The sequence below is a fragment of the Odocoileus virginianus genome, chromosome 12 (genome assembly GCF_023699985.2).
Source record: "Odocoileus virginianus isolate 20LAN1187 ecotype Illinois chromosome 12, Ovbor_1.2, whole genome shotgun sequence".
Lineage (NCBI taxonomy): Eukaryota > Metazoa > Chordata > Mammalia > Artiodactyla > Cervidae > Odocoileus > Odocoileus virginianus.
The window spans coordinates 20,358,281-20,371,849 of NC_069685.1; positions in this window are offsets into that span (position 1 = coordinate 20,358,281).

Below are 13,569 nucleotides of genomic sequence, written 5' to 3' on the forward strand. Positions count from 1 at the left end.
GAGAAAACATGTGCATAGTTACTGCAATACAGCCAACTGAAGAGAGATTTTATATCAGGAGTTTTTTATTCATCTCTTACGGGTTTTTGAAGTTTGAAAAATGTTTCTCGGTAATTTCCCTAATAGCTTTACATGGAAATTTAAATTGAGATGTTTAACTCAATGAATTTCTTTTGCACATATGACTCACAAAATTTACAAGTAAATGTAGAGTCACTTAAAATCTCAATATGGTAATATATGAAGGGCTGAAAAATAAATAAAAACCTTTCATGAAATTGTGTTCATTACCAGATAACACTGACTTTTGCTAAATCATGTATGTCAGGCTTTGAAAGTATCAATACCAAGGAATATTTTTTGAGGCTGTTGGAGACCCCTTATTTGTACACATTTTCACTTTGGCAAGCTTTTTATTTTATTAGATTGACTATCTTATAGGGTATGAAATGTTTACTCTCTTATTTAGTTTCTAGTACTTTACCTCACTACAACATGTTAACTTGCAGTCATACAGTTTCTATTAATTCCACATATACTAATATATTTAGATCTAAAGTACGCCATTAGATTTTGAGACATTCATGGGCACAGCGTGTCTCATCCCTCTTTTGGATCCCATAGAATAAAAAGACATTGTGTCTTCCCCATTTAGGCACTAAAAAATAAGTATTTGGATGAAGGAAGGAGTATATAAATTCAAAATGTGTTATATTGTTTTTTAACCACATTTTTAGTTGATGTATAGTTAATTTACAATGTTGTGTTAGTTTCAGGTGTATAGCAAAGTGATTCGATTTATGTATGTGTGTGTGTTATATACACACACACGCACATATATTTTAAATTATTTTCCATTACAGGTATTACAAGATATTGCATATAGTTCCCTGTGTTATACAGTAGGTCTTTGTTGTTTATTTCGTATATAGCAGTGTGTATACATTAACCCCAAATGCCTAATTTATGCCCCTGCTTGCTGCTATCCCCTTTGGTAAACATAAGTGTGTCTTCTATGTCTGTAAGTCTATTTGTTTTGTAAATACATCTGTATCATTTTTTTTTTAGATTCCATTTATAAGTGGTATCATATCATATCTGTCTTTCTGTGTATAACTTACTTCACTTATTATAGTCATCTCTACGTCCATCCATGTTTGCTGCAAATGGCATTATTTCACACTTTTATTTCGGCTGAGCATTTATTCCCACCACCTGCTTTGATATTTGAATATTTCTTTGACGTATGTTATGTTTTATAATGTAATGTAAATGTTTATAACATAATATTAATGTGAACCTATGAAAGCCAGCTCTATAATACCCAGATTAGAGACTGAGAAAAATGGGCTATATCCGGAAGGCAGTAGGAATTTAGAGAGAAGCCTGAAGAATTTATTTTTCCCTGCATGAGTATATATGCTGCTCAGCATACTTCCCAAAAGAGAGGTTAAATTTATGTTAAATCACATGTACCCATTCTTTTGATCTCATTTATAATTAAGAAGGAAGATGTCTAACAGTTGTAAACTTGGAAAATAAAATGCCTTAGCATCCAAGGCTTTTGCTGTCTTCCTATTGCCAGCCAATGACTTATGTTAAATTGCAACAAGGTTGAAAGAGAAGTCCAAGTACTATTATGTATTATGTATTAGTCATAATACTGTCATTTAATAGTTATTTAAAATAACTGAAAAAATACAGTCAGCAAAAATAAGTCCTGGAGCTAACTGTGGTTCAGGTCATGAGCTCCTTATTGCAAAATTCAAAATTAAATAGAAGAAAGTAGGGAAAATCAATAGGCCATTCGAATATGACCTTCATCAAATCCTTTATGATTATAGAGTGGTGGTGATTGATAGATTCAAGAGATTGGATCTGGCATACAGAGGGTATGAAGAACTATGGATGGAGGTTCGTAACACTGTCTAGGAGGTAGTGACCAAAATGATCCCAAAGAAAAAGAAATACAGAAGGCAAAGTGGTTGTCTGAGGAGGCTTTACAAATAGCTGAGGAGAGAAGAGAAGTGAAAGGCAAGGGAGAAAGGGAAAGATACGCCTAACTGAATGCAGAGTTCCAGAGAATAGCAAGGAGATAAGAAAGCCTTCTTAAGTGAACAATGCAAAGATAGAGGATAAAGCAAAATGGGAAAGACTAGAGATTGCCTTAAGAAAATTGGAGATATCAAAGGAACATTTCATGAAAGGATGGGCACAATAAAGGACAGAAACCGTAAGGACCTAACAAAAGCAGAGCTTAAGAAGAGATGGCAAGAATGTACAGAAGAACTAAACAAAAAAGGTCTTAATGACCTAGATAACCACAATAGTGTGGTCACTCACCTAGAGCCAGACATCCTGGTACATGAAGTCAACTGGGTCTTAGGCAGTGTTACTACAACCAAAGCCAGTGGAGGTGACAGAATTTCAGCTGAAGTATTTAAAATCCTAAAAGATGATGCTGTTAAAGTGCTGCACTCAGTATGTCAGGAAAATTGGAAAACTCAGCAGGGGCCAAGGACTGGAAAAGTCAGTTTTCATTCTAAACCCAAAGAAGGACAATACCAAATAATTGTTCAAAATACTGTACAGATGCACTCGTTTCACATGCTCGCAAGGTAATGTTCAAAATCCCTCAAACTAGGCTTCGACAGTACATGAACTGAGAACTCCCGTATGTACAAGCTAGATTTAGAAAAGGCAGAAGAACCAGAGATCAAATTGCCACATTCATTGGATCATAGAAAAAATAAGAGAATTCCAGAAAAACATCTACTTCCACTTCACTGACTATGCTAAAGCCTTTGACTGTGTGGATCACAACAAACTAGAAAATTCTTAAAGAGATGGGAATACTAGACCACCTTATCTGTCTCCTGAGAAACCTGCAGGTAAAGAAGCAACAGTTAGAACCAGATATGGGTCAATGGACTGTTTTAAAACTGAGAAAGGAATACATCAAGGCTGTATGTTGTCACCCTGCTTATTTAACTTATATGCAGAGTACATCATGCAAAATGCAAAGCTGGATGAAGTTCAAGCCAGAATCAATACTGCCAGGAGAAGTATTAACAACCTCAGATATGTAGATGATACCACTGTAATGGCTGAAAGGAAAGAAGAACTAAAAGCCTCTTGATGAAAGTGAAAGAGGAGAGTGAAAATGTTGGTTTAAAACTCAACATTCTAAAAACTAAGATCATGGCATCTGGTCCTATCACTTCATGGCAAATAGAAGGGGAGAAAGTGGAAATGGTGACAGATTTTATTTTCTTGGCTCCAAAATCACTGCAGATGGTGACTGCAGCTATAAAATTAAAAGACACTTGCTCCCTGGAAGAAAAGCTGTGACAAACCTAGACAGTGTATTAAAAAGCAGAGACATCACCTTGTCAACAAAGGTCTGTATAGTCAATGCCATAGTTTTTCCAGTAGTCTTGTATGCATGTAAGAGTTGGACCCTAAAGCAGGCTGGGTGCCACAGAATTGATACTTCCCAACTGTGGTGCTGGAGAAGACTCTTAAGAGTCTCTTTGATCGCAAGATCAAAACAGTCAATCCTAAGGAAATCAGCCCTGAGTATTCAATGGAAGGACTGATGCTGAAGCTGAAGCTCCAATACTTTGACTATCTGATGTGAAGAGCTGACTCACTAGAAAAGTCTCTGATGCTGGAAAAGATTGAGGGCAGGAAGAGAAGGGGGTGACAGAGGATGAGATGGTTGTATGGCATCACCAACTCTACACACATGAGTTTGAGCAAACACTGTGAGATAGAGAAGACAGGGAAGCCAGCCATGCTGCAGTCCATGGGGTTGAAAAGAGTTGGACATGACTTAGTTCCTCAACAACAATCATTTTAAAATAATCAGCATGAATTTTTTGTTTATATGTAGATTGGCCAAATTTATCATGTGAAATAAGATAGGTCTGAGAGTGTTTTTAATGATTACACTAGGGGAGAAGTAAAAACAAAGTCTGTACAGAACCTACCAGGAAACATGTTGTTCTTACATGTTCTTATGTGGCCCACCCATAAGACTACAAAAATTTGTTACTGAATATCATGAATATTTTTCCATTTTAAGAACATGATTTCATTTTACAGTACTGCTTTAAATGTACCTAAATTTATTTCAACAAACATCATTAGTGGTCATTAATGTAATTTCCATTTCATGGCATTACAAATGACACTGCAGTGAACATAATTTCCTTATTAGTTACTTGTCCATGCGATTATTTCCTGTGAATAAATTCTTAGTAGACCTTAACACTGACAAAATTCTGCATATGTCGAATGCATTTCATATTTAACCACAGAGATCTTCAAAAGGGCCATGCCAGTTTATCATTCCCAAAGCAAATATATGAGAAGCCTAACATATACCCATTCTACAATCTGTGATATCAGTTTTCTTAATTATACCAACATGAGAATTTTCATGGTCATTACTTTTCAAACCTTTAATGCTGGGTTAAAAGTAATTTCCTAACCTTTTATATTTCCTTGTAATTTTTACTGCATTTAGTGCATTCACGTTTAAGATATTTTTACTCGAGCACAGTTGCTTTACAACACTGTGTTATTTTCTGCTGTACCGTGAAGTGAATCCACACAGGGCTGCATGTAATCCCTCCTTTTTGGATTCCCTTCCCATGTGGGTCCCCGCAGGGCACTGAGTAGTTCTCTGTGCTCTATGGTGGGTTCTCAGTAGTTGTCTGTTTTGTAGGTATGTCAACCCCAGTCTCCCAATTCATCCCACTCTCCCTCTCACCTCCTGGTGTTGATGCATTTGTTTTCTACATCTGTGTCTTTATTTCTCCTTTGCAAATGGATTCATCTGTACCATTTTTCTAGACTCTGCATACATGCAGGTCAATACATAAAAACAATCCAATCAAGAAATGTTTGAAGACCTAAAGAGGCATTTCTCCAAAGATGACATACAGATGGCCACAAGACACATGAAAGGATGCTCAACATCATTGATTATTACAGAAATGAAAATCAAAACTACAATGAGGTATCACCTCACACTGGTCACAGTGGCTATGTCAAAAAACCCGCAAACAGTAAATGCTAGAGAGGGTGTGGATAGAAGGGAACCCTCCTATACTGTCGGTGGGAATGTGAATTGGTACAGCCACTATGGAGAACGGTATGGTCGTTCTTTGAAAAGCTATAAATAAGACTACCATATGACCTGGAAATCCAACTCCTGCATATATACCAAGAGAAAACAATTATTCCAAATGATACATGCATCCCAGTGTTTACTTCTGCACCATTTACAGGAGTGAGAACATGGAGCCTACTTAGATGTCCAACAGAGGAATGGAAAAAGATGTGGCATATATATAACATGGAATATCACTCAGACATAAAAAGAACAAAATCTTGCCATTTGAAGAGATGTGGGTGGACCTGATGCGTTCACTTTTATTTTGCAGTGTTTAAGCGAATTATTTAAGAATTCTGATAGTGAAGCATATTGTTTGTCCAGTAGTCATGTTTATGTAAAGGGAAAAAGCAGGCTGGGCTCAAAAATATACCAATTGTCTGGAAAACTTAAATCGAGGCAAACGTCAATCCTAAAGATATCAGCCATGGTATTATGGTATCAATGAAAGCCTACAATACTCTTGAATCTTATTGGAGCTGACTCACTAGAAAAGTTCCTTAAGCCTAGTTGAGGGACAAAAAAGTATTGAGGATAGATGGTTTAGGAACATCAAAGAGTTGAACAATACAGGAAATAGACAGGAACACATACTTTGAAAGAAATTCCAGGTAAAAGAAGTACAAACTTGTACCTAACAACAAATTTTGAACAATAATCAGCATGAATGTATGTTTAATTGTAATTGGCCCAAAACTATGCATGCAAAATGTGATCTGAGAGTGTATTTAATATTTGAGAAGGTAAAAAAAGGGCCCCTACAGACTTAGGAAACAGTTTCTTACCTACCCACCCTAAACTTTTAAAATAATTTGTTCTGAATCTCATGACAATTTGTCATTTACAGAAAAGAAGTTCTTTGCTTACTGAACAATTTAAATTACCAAATTTATGTTCAACGGTAACATAGGAAAATGGTTGATGTCCATTTTCTATGGCTTCTCCTCAGTCTACAATTAATTCCCTTTGAGTTACTTGTTCCATGCTTATTTCTGTAAGAAATTTGGACCTTCATGAAAAATTTTGCATATCGAACACAAAAGCCAATCTTCAAAGCCATGAGAATATAAAGCAAATTATGAAAGTCCTAGAATACCATTTACAATCTGTGAATTTAATTAAATGGAATTTTCTTAAATTTCATAATGTAGGAAAATAATGACCATAACATTTTATATTTCCTTGTATTTTTACTGCATATAAGTGATCTTCTTCTTTCAATGGAGAGACTGAAGAGCTACGTACAGATTCTGAACTTAAACCCAGCTTGAAGCTTTGTTTTCACAGGGGTTGGGGAAATGAAGCAACAGAAACAGCAGTGTTGGCCTTTGGATTCTATCTTCCATCCTCTTTAGCTACTCCTTGTTTCTCAATTACTGGCAAGCTGACTGGGTGACTTGGTAGGACCTAATTATGCTCAAACTACTGCACAATTGCACTCATCTCACATGCTAGTAAAGTAATGCTCAAAATTCTCCAAGCCAGGCTTCAGCAATATGTGAGCCATGAACTTCCAGATGTTCAAGCTGGTTTTAGAAAAGACAGAGGATCCAGAGATCAAATGGCCAACATCCGCTGGATCATCAGAAAAGCAAGCGAGTTCCAGAAAAAAATCTATTTCTGTTTTACTGACTATGCCAAAGCCTTTGACTGTGTGGATCACAATAAACTGTGGAGAATTCTGAAAGAGATGGGAATACCAGACCACCTGACCTGCCTCTTGCAAAACCTATATGCAGGTCAGGAAGCAACAGTTAGAACTGGCCATGGAACAACAGCCTGGTTCCAAATAGGAAAAGGAGTACGTCAAGTCTGTATATTGTCACCATGCTTATTTAACTTATATGCAGAATACATCAGGAGAAACACTGGGCTGGAATCAAGATTGCCAGGAGAAATATCAATAACCTCAGGTATGCAGATGACACCACTCTTATGGCAGAAAGGGAAGAGAAACTAAAAAGCCTCTTGATGAAAGTGAAAGAGGAGAGTAAAAAAGTTGACTTACAAAGCTCAACATTCAGAAAACTAAGATCATGGCATCTGGTCCCATCACTTCATGGCAAATAGATGGGGAAACAGTGGAAACAGTGTCAGGCTTTATTTTTGGGGGCTCCAAAATCACTGCAGATGGTGATCGCAGCTATGAAATTAAAAGATGCTTACTCCTTGGAAGGAAAGTTATGACCAACCTGGATAGCATATTAAAAAGCAGAGACATCACTTGGCCAACAAAGGTCTGTCTAGTCAAGGCTATGGTTTTTCCAGTGGTCATGTATGGATGTGAGAGTTGGACTGTGAAGAAAGCTGAGTGCCAAAGAATTGATGCTTTTTAACTGTGGTGTTGGAGAAGACTCTTGAGAGTCTCTTGGACTGCAAGGAGATCCAATAAGTCCATCCTGAAGAAGATCAGTCCTGGGTGTTCATTGGAAAGACTGATGCTAAAGCTGAAACTCCAATACTTTGGCCACCTCATGCAAAGAGTTGACTCATTGGAAAAGACCCTGATGCTGGGAGGGATTGGGGGCAGGAGGAGAAGGGGACGACAGAGGATGAGATGGCTGGATGGCATCACTGACTCGATGGACATGTATTTGAGTAAACTCTGGGAGTTGGTGATGGACAGGGAGGCCTGGTGTGCTGCGGTTCATGGGGTCGCAAAGAGTTGGACACGACTTAGCAACTGAAGTAAACTGAATCATCTCCTTCACTGGGCAAAAGGAAAACAACACGAGACGTCCTCTTGATGGTGGTGGCAGGCCAGCCTATGTTTTTGCTTCCAAGTTTAAATTCCTTTGCCATACTCCTTTATGGTCTATATAAATCCAGGCTCTTAGCATCTCTACATGTTATGGAACATGTAAACTCTTTAAAGGAAATGCTGAGTTTTTATTTACCCTTTCATACATTGACAAGTGTCTGTGAGTTTAGTATATAGAAGGATCCTCAACCCACAGGCCATGGACTGGTACCCACCTGGGGGGAAGTAGTGGGTAAGCGAGCAAAGCTTCATCTGCATTTACAGTCCTTCCCATCACTCACATTACAGCCTCAGCTCTGCCTCCTGTCAGGTCAGTGGCAGCATAGGAGTATGAACTGTAGCCCTAAAATCAAGGAAGGATATCCTGATATTGCCACAAAATAGAAATAAGGTACACAATAAATGAAATGTTCTCAAATCATCCTGAAACTATCCTCCCTGCCCCTGTACATGGAAAAACTGTCTTCCACAATACCAGACCCTGGTCCCAAAAAGGTTGGGCATCACTGGTATATAGTGTAGTTATTCCTGCAATGATGCATTAAGAATAGAAAACCAGTATCTTACAATCTAGCTAAAGAGATGGTCGTTTGATAGTTGTTAAGAGCAAGGACTCTGAATTCAAACTACCTGGGTTGATACAGAAACATTTCCTTCCCTTTTGATTTAGCAAAAATTATTCCAGAGCCTCACTTTATAACTATAATCTGGTCATAAGTTAGTTCTTACCTACTCAAGGTGGCTAGGAAATTTTTCTATAGTATAACTGAAATAATATCAAAAGAATGCCAAAACACTTGTTAGGAGGAAGGGATATAGAAGATTGTCCCAGGAAGAGGATGTGCATAATTGTTGTGGTGCAAAAGAAGGCCAGAAAGGCTGGAGAGGAGATGGGCATGGCGCAACTGGGGTTAGTATGGATAAGTCGCGAAGAACATGCTAGACTTTTTGGTCTGATCAAGATGTTTGAGTCTATCTTGGGAGAAATGAAAGGACATTTAAGGGCTCTGTAGAGAGGAAATTTACATTTCAAAATATCTTCTTACTTTGTATTGATGGATTCAGGTAGGTCATTTTGTGGGAATTGGCACAACTGCAGCTCATCAAATTTACCTGGTTTTTTAAGTAAAGCTTTACTGGTACACATACATGGCTTTGTTTATTTATATACTTGTTGTCTGTGACTGCTTTTGTGTTACAACAGCCGTGACAATCACAATCTGTCCAAATAGCTAAATATATTTACTATCTGGCTCTTTACAGAAAAAGTTCTGTACAATTTTAATGGTACAGGTAAGTTACAATGGTTGTTGGGGTTGAGGGGAAAAATAATTCAATTTATGCAGTATTCAAATGGTAAAGAGTACATGATGAACAATTTGAACATGGAGGATAATAGTGACCACGGTGTCATAGTTTATTCCTACGTTTCAGGCTTACATAATTAGATGGATCATGGAATTAATGTTTGAGACAGGTGGACACTGAAATAGGACCTGAACTATTACATGGGTCAATGTTCAAATATTTAAGCTTTACAAAAGGAAAAACAGAAAGTTTACCCTCCAACTTCCCCATGTGGTGTCTATTGAGAAAAATGATAAAGGTATCATTAGGCCACTAGCCATCATGGGTCTTTGCAATATTGTTGACTGACTTTATTTTCAACATTTATTGTAAAAACCAAAAATAAGACTGGAGAATAACCACTCCTTTAATCCTATCAATGTTGCTACATTTAAAGTGTTTCTCTTATGATTGTATACAATTGTGGGGCACATTTCTTTGTGTTTTGGTTGGAACGTTTAATCCATTTGTATTTAATGAAATTATTCCTATGTTTGGGTTTAAGCATTCTTATTATGCTATTATTTTTCTTTTTGTCTCATCTGATTGTTTCCTTTTTCCTACCCCTTTCCAGCCTTATTTTGGGTTAACTGAATATTTTTATATATCCTTTTAACTCCTCTAATTGCTTTTTAGCTCTATCTCTTTGTACTGTTTACTTAAGCATTTGCTCTAGGGATTACATTGTGCATTATTAACATGTGAATCTATTTAGACTTATAATTGTTCTCTACTTCATGTAAAATATAAGAACCTTAAATGATATAATTCTACTTATTGTTCTTGTCATTTGTGATATGCTTGTCATAAATTTTATGTGTACCGTGTTCATTATAAATTATAGAATACCATGTAATTATGTTTGCTTCATTTAGCTGGTGTTTTACATTTGTTTTTGCAATCCACATTTTTATTTCATTCTAAAATTCTTTTAAGCATGTCTATGTTATAGATCTACAACAGTTAAATTCTCTCAGGTTTATTAATAAAAATTTTAGTTTAGAAGCTGATGAAAGAAATTGAGGAAGATATAAATAAAAAGAAAGATATTCTGCACTCATGGAAAATTAATATTGTTAAAATGCCCATACTACCCAAAGTAATCTACAGATTCAATGCTATTCCTATCTAAATTCCAATAACATTTTTCACAGAAATAGAACAAACTATACCCAAATGTCTACAGCATCACAAAGCTCTGGAATAGCCAAAGCAATCTTGAGAAAGAAACAAGGCTGGAGTCATCACACATCCTGATTTCAAACTGCATTACAGGGCTATTATCATCAAAACAATATGGTACTGACGTGAAAACAGACACATATTATCAGTGAAACAGAATACAGAGCCCAGATATAAACACACACATATATGGCCAAGTAACTTATAAAAATGGAGCCAAGAATATACAATGAGGAAAGGACAGTCTCTATAACAACTGCTGTTGTGAAAACTGGATAGCCACATGCAAAAGACAGAAACAGAACTAGTATCTATACCATATACAAAATCAACCTCAAAATGGATTAGAGGCCTAAACATAAGATCTGAAACCATAAAACACCCAGAAGAAAACATATTATTGGCAATAATTTTGTGGATTTGACCCCAAAAGCAATGACAACGAAAGCAAAAGTGGTAAAACAACAAATTAAATAGCTCTCCACAACAAATAAACCAACAAACAAAAATAAAAAAAAAAAAAAAAAAAGAAAGAACAACCTATAGAATAGGAGAAAATTTTTGCAAACCATATATCTGATAAGGGGTTAATACCTTAAGTATTAAAGAACTCATACAACTCAGTTTAAAAATTTAAAAATAGCCAAAGGATCTGAAGGGACATATTTTCAGAGAAGACATACAGAGGCCAACAAGTACCAATCCTGAGGGAAATGCAAATCACCTTACACGTTAGAATTTTTGTTGTTGTTCAGTTGCTCAGTCGTGTCTAACTCTTTGCAACCCCATGGACTGCAGCACGCTAGGCTTTCCTGTCCTTCTCCATCTCCTATGTCCATGAGATTTCCCAAGCCAAAAATACTGGAGTGGGCTGGCTTCTCCAGGGGATCTTCCTGATCCAGGAATCAAACCCAGGTCTCCTGCATTGCAGGCAGTCTCCTGCATTGTGGGTGGATTCTTTACTGACTGAGCCGCCAGGGAAGCCTGCAACACTGTTAACTAAATTTATTATAACTTCACAATATTCACATATATTAAATCATTGCTTGTACACCTAAATCTAATGTGATTATATATCAGTATATCAGTTATTTCTCAAAATATATATATATATATATATATATTTTTTTTTTTTTTACTAATTTTGGAATGATATTTTTGCTGGATAGGGAATCCTAATTTATGAGTTGTTTTTCTTTTAAGCTTATTAAATTTATCATTGCACTGTTTTGGGCCTTTGTTTCTGAAGAGAATGTCTGCCTTTATTGATATTTTTCTTCTGCTGAATACTGTTTTTGTCTTATTTCAAGATGTTTTTTCTTTGATTTTCATCAATTCAGTCTGCACTGATGTGCTTTTTTTAAAAAAATGCTTTTTGACTTTCCTTGGTTTTCTTGCTTTTTTAAATTGGTGTTTTTTTAACCAAATTCATCAAACCTTAGAAATGGTTATTCAAGTATTATTTCATCTTATTCTCTTTTCTGTTTGGGGGGAAAAGGCAGTTACTTATGTTAGTCTGTTTGATGTTTAATCAGAAGTCACTGCAGTATGCTCTTTTCACCCCAAATTTTTCTCTTTCATTTTTGAAGAAGATCTTGAACTGAATAAGGTCCATATTTACTCACCATTTATTCTACTCTGTTCATTTTCCATTATGACTATCTAGTAAATTTTTCATTTCACATGTTATACTTTTTATTTCTATAAATTCAAATCTTTTGGTTTCTATTTCTCTAATGAGATAGAGAATATCTACTCATTCATTTTTATCATTTATGTTCTTTAACATATTCAATATATGGAATTAATATGGCAGAATAGTAGGACTTGGAACTCACTTCTTCCCACAAATGTATCAAGACTATATCTACAACTGGAAAAACCTTCACGGAACACAAGCAGAAGACCTCAAACACCTGAAAGGACAAGAAAGCTCTAAACATAACAACGTAGGATGAAAGAAAACCTTTTTCAAAAGGACAGAAGAAGCAAGACAAGACCTGCACACCTGGGAGGGAGCCGGAGAAAGGAGAGCTTCTGCACCGTGAGAAGGCCCTCACTGGAAGGGAGATCAGCTGGGACAGAAGAAGGGCTTCAGAGGCTGAGAGAGGCGCACAGCAACTGGCTGGTGGCAGGCAGAACAGAACGGGCCCTGAAGAGAAGGTCTATGCCGGTGCCCTGTGTGCCCCAGCCTGGAACGTGCATCCGCTGGTACAGGCGGGAGCCGTTTGCTGGAATGCAGGCTCAGAGAACAGACGCTCGAAGAGAGGTCTGCTGTGGCTGCACAGACAGCCTTAAGGCTGGAGTATAGGGCAGCACAAATGGGAGCATTCTCAGCAGCCTAAGTCACCACGGACGTGAAGCACCATTGTTAAGCGGTGTGAAGAGGAGGAGTGGGGCCACTGTTGCATCTCTTTCCACACGTGCCAGCCCCTGCCTCTGCAGGCTCCAGGAGAGTCACCTACCTGGGCAAACTTGCCCACCCCGGCCACTGCCTCGGCAGCCGTGGTAGCACCAATGGGCTGCCTACATGCAAGGGTAGGGCTGATATTACAGTGGAGCCTCAGGGGCTCTGCAATGTAGGAAGCAGAGGTGTAACCTTTCCCTATGGCTGCATGAACCACAGGTTTACACCTCTGCTGTCGGAGCTGAACGTCCAAACAGACAGTGTGCTCCGGCAGCTGGGACAGTCTGACCACAGCAACTTTGGGCTTAGTGTATGAGTACATGTTGGGGGGCTGGGCCAGGTCAGTGTCAGTTGCCTCCATCGCTCCCACAGTGGGCCCAGATGCACAACTACTACAGTCCTGGGACCCGATTTCAACACGTCTGTGCTGGTGGCCTGATGGAAACAATGTCTGAGAGATGCCAGAGTCAACTGCCAGCATACCTGTGATTGAGGTGGGGCTGAGGGCTGTGCCAGCAACATGTACTTTGTGAGGCCACACAAGAGAGAACACTGACATGTGAATAGCTCCAGCAGAGGGATACTCAGATGCTCCTCTCCCACTGGGAGCCCTACAATACTAGCTACGTCACACTGCAATTAGAAATGTAGCTCAGAAAAAAATCTTGGGATTTATACTCCAAAAATATG